The 4,485-nt window shown below is 38.9% G+C and overlaps 1 non-coding gene across 1 annotated transcript; it reads right to left on the reverse strand.

Annotated features, from left to right (window-relative positions):
- Positions 1-1,311: 1,311 nt before the first annotated feature.
- LOC114926235 (small nucleolar RNA R71) lies at positions 1,312-1,419 on the reverse strand. The gene has a single exon (XR_003816678.1). It is a non-coding gene; the product is annotated as a small nucleolar RNA R71 (small nucleolar RNA).
- Between the last annotated feature and the right edge of the window lie 3,066 nt (positions 1,420-4,485).

Genomic DNA, 4,485 nt, shown 5'->3' on the forward strand with positions numbered 1-4,485 from the left:
TTTCAAAATTCTTAGTTATTTTCGAAAATTCCAAAAATATTTTTCTTATTTTTATACCAAATTTTCGAAAATGACATAATCAATTAATGTTTTGATTCAAAAATTTGAAGTTTGTTACTTGCTTGTTAAGAAAGATTCAAACTTTAAGTTCTAGAATCATATCTTGTGATTTCTTATGAATCAAGTCATTAATTGTGATTTTAAAAATCAAATCTTTTTTTCAAAAACTAATTCCTATCATATCTTTTCAAAAATATCTTCTTATCTTATCTTTTTCAAAAATATCTTTTCAAAATATCTTTTCTAACCTCCTAACTTCTTATCTTTTCAAAATTTGTTTCAACTAACTAACTAACTTTTTGTTTGTTTCTTAACTTTTTCAAAACTACCTAACTAACTTTCTCTCTCTCATTTTCGAAAATATCTTCCCTCTTTTTCAAAAATTTCTTTTTAATTAACTAATTATTTTTATTTTTATTTTTAATTTCAAAAAAAATTTTTCGAAAATTTCTAACATTTTTCAAAAACCATTTTTCAAAAATCACTAACTCTTTTTCAAAATAATTTTCGAAAATTATCCCTCCCCCATCCTATTCTATTTATTCACTCATATCCTAACATCTCATTTCACCTCCTTCCATCCTCACAGTTGTGTTTCTTCCATTATATTACATTCTTTGTCTCCCCCTCTTCTTCCACTCACACAGGGATCCCTATACTGTGGTATAAAGGATCTCCATTATTATTATTATTTTTCTGTCCATTCTTCCTTGTCATATGAGCAGGAGCAAGGATAAGAACATTCTTGTGGAAGCAGATCCAGAACCTGAAAGAACTCTGAAGAAAAAATTAAGAGAAGCTAAAATACAACAATCCAGAGATAACCTTTCAGAAATTTTCGAACAGGCAGAGGAGATGGCAGCCGAAAATAATAATAATGTAAGGAAGATGCTTGGTGACTTTACTGCACCTAATTCCAGTTTACATGGAAGAAGCATCTCCATTCCTGCCATTGGAGCAAACAACTTTGAGCTGAAACCTCAATTAGTTTCTCTGATGCAGCAGAACTGCAAGTTTCATGGACTTCCATCTGAAGATCCTTTTCAGTTCTTAACTGAATTCTTGCAGATATGTGATACTGTTAAGACTAATGGAGTAGATCCTGAAGTCTACAGGCTCATGCTTTTTCCTTTTGCTGTAAGAGACAGAGCTAGATTATGGTTGGATTCTCAACCCAAAGACAGCCTGAACTCTTGGGATAAGCTGGTCACGGCTTTCTTAGCCAAGTACTTTCCTCCTCAAAAGCTGAGCAAGCTTAGAGCTGATGTTCAAACCTTCAGACAGAAAGAAGGTGAATCCCTCTATGAAGCTTGGGAAAGATACAAACAGTTGACCAAAAAGTGTCCTTCTGACATGCTTTCAGAATGGACCATCCTGGATATATTCTATGATGGTTTATCTGAGTTATCAAAGATGTCATTGGATACCTCTGCAGGTGGATCCATTCACCTAAAGAAAACGCCTGCAGAAGCTCAAGAACTCATTGACATGGTTGCTAATAACCAGTTCATGTACACTTCTGAAAGGAATCCTGTGAGTAATGGGACGCCTATGAAGAAGGGAGTTCTTGAGGTTGATACTCTGAATGCCATATTGGCTCAGAATAAAATATTGACTCAGCAAGTCAATATGATCTCTCAGAGTCTGCATAGAATGCAAGCTGCAGCCAACAGTACTCAAGAGGCTTCTCCTGAAAAAGAAGCTTATGATCCTGAGAACCCTGCAATAGCAGAGGTAAATTACTTAGGTGAACCTTATGGAAACACCTATAACTCAACATGGAGAAATCATCCAAATTTCTCATGGAAGGATCAAAAGCCCCAACAAGGCTTTAATAATGGTGGAAGAAACAGGTTTAGCAATAGCAAGCCTTTTCCATCATCAACTCAGCAACAGACAGAGAACTCTGAACAAAATGCTTCTAATTTAGCAAATCTAGTCTCTGATCTATCTAAGGCCACTGTAAGTTTCATGAATGAAACAAGGTCTTCCATTAGAAATCTGGAAGCACAAGTGGGCCAGCTGAGTAAAAGGATCACTGAAATCCCTCCTAGTACTCTCCCAAGCAATACAGAAGAGAACCCAAAAGGAGAGTGCAAGGCCATTGACATAAGCGCCATGGCCGAACCTGTGAGGAAAGGAGAGGACGTGAATCCCAAGGAGGAAGACCTCCTGGGACGTCCAGTGATCAATAAGGAGCTTCCCTCTGAGGAACCAAAGGAATCTGAGACTCATCTAGAGACCATAGAGAGTCCATTGACCCTCCTTATGCCCTTCATGAGCTCTGATGAGTATTCCCCTTCTGAAGAGAATGAGGATGTCACTGAAGAGCAAATGCCAAGTTTCTTGGTGCAATCATGAAGCTGAATGCCAAATTGTTTGGCATTGATGCTTGGGAAGTTGAACCTCCCTTGTTCATCAATGAACTAAGTGATCTGGATCAACTGACATTGCCTCAGAAGAGACAGGATCCTGGAAAGTTCATAATACCCTGTACCATAGGCACCATGATCTTTAAAGCTCTGTGTGACCTTGGTTCAGGAATAAACCTCATGCCCCTCTGTGTAATAGAGAAACTGGGAATCTATGGGGTGCAAGCTGCTAAAATCTCACTAGAGATGGCAGACAGCTCAAGAAGACAGGCTTATGGACAAGTAGAAGATGTATTAGTAAAGGTTGAGGGCCTTTACATACCTACTAATTTCATAGTCCTGGATACTGGAAAGGAAGAAGATGAATCCATCATCCTAGGAAGACCTTTCCTGGCCACAGCAAGAGCTGTGATTGATGTTGACAGAGGTGAAATAGTCCTTCAATGGAATGAGAACTCCCTTGTATTCAAAACTCAAGGATCTCCCTCTGCAACCATGGAGAGGAAGCTTGAAAAGCTTCTCTCAAAGCAGAGTCAACCAGAGCCCCCACAGTCAAACTCTAAGTTTGGTGTTGGGAGGCCACAACCAAACTCTAAGTTTGGTGTTGAAATCCCATATCCAAACTCTAAGTTTGGTGTTGGAGAGTTTCAACAAAGCTCTGCACATCTGTGAGGCTCCATGAGAGCCCACTGTCAAGCTATTGACATTAAAGAAGCGCTTGTTGGGAGGCAACCCAATGTTTATTTATCTAACTATATTTTTCTTAGTTATGTGTCTTTATAGGTTCATGATCATGAGGAGTCACAAAATAAATATAAAAATTGAAAACGGAATCAAAAACAGCAGAAGAAAAATCACACCCTGGAGGAGCATCTGTCTGGCGTTCAAACGCCAGAACAGAGCATAGTTCTGGCGCTGAACGCCCAGAATGGGAGCATCCTGGCGCTGAACGCCCAGAACAAGCATGGTTCTGGCGTTCAACGCCAGAAATGGCAGCAAAGGGGGCGCTGAACGCCCAGAGTTGTGTGCAAGGGCATTTTACATGCCTAAATTGGTGCAGGGATGTAAATGCCTTGACACCTCAGGATCTGTGGACCCCACAGGATCATCTCAGGATCTGTGGACCCCACAGGATCTCCACCTACCTCATCATCTCTCTTTCCATTCATGATTATCCCTTCTGTTATCCATTTACCACTCACATCCATACACCCACTACCTTCAAAATTCAACATCTCTCTCTCTCTCTCACCCAATCCCACCCATATGGCCGAATACACACTCCCATCCATCTCCTCCATATCTTCTTCATTCTTTCTTCTTTTCCTCGAGGGCGAGCAACATTCTAAGTTTGGTGTGGTAAAAGCATAGCTTTTTTGTTTTTTCCATAACCATTGATGGCACCTAAGGCCAGAGAAACCTCTAGAAAGAGGAAAGGGAAGACAAAAGCTTCCATCAAGGGTCTATAGCTCAGTGGAAGAACATTTGACTGCAAATCAAGAGATCCCTGAGATACCTCAGGGGATACATTTTCTTCCACACAATTATTGGAAGCAACTAAGGGTGGAACATCAAGAGCACTCCATCATCCTTCATGAAATCAGAGAAGATCTAAAAAGCAATGAAGGAGGAGCAACAAAGACAAGGAAGAGACATAGAAGAGCCCAAGAACATCATTGAAACGGCATCATCACTAAGGTGGATTCATTCTTTGCTCTTACTTTTTCTGTTTTTCGTTTTCTATGTTATGTGCTTATCCATGTTTGTGTCTTCACTACATGATCATTAGTAGTTAGTAACTTTGTCTTAAAGTTATAAATGTCCTATGAATCCATCACCTCTCTTAAATGAAAACTGTTTTAATTCAAAAGAACAAGAAGTACATGAGTTTTGAATTTATCCTTGAACTTAGTTTAATTATATTGATGTGGTGATAATGCTTCTTGTTTTCTGAATGTATGCTTGAACAGTGCATATGTCTTTTGAAGTTGTTGTTTAAGAATGTTAAATATGTTGGCTCTTGAAAGAATGATGACTAGGAGACATGTTATTT

Source organism: Arachis hypogaea, unplaced genomic scaffold (assembly GCF_003086295.3).
Source record: "Arachis hypogaea cultivar Tifrunner unplaced genomic scaffold, arahy.Tifrunner.gnm2.J5K5 arahy.Tifrunner.gnm2.scaffold_27, whole genome shotgun sequence".
NCBI lineage: Eukaryota > Viridiplantae > Streptophyta > Magnoliopsida > Fabales > Fabaceae > Arachis > Arachis hypogaea.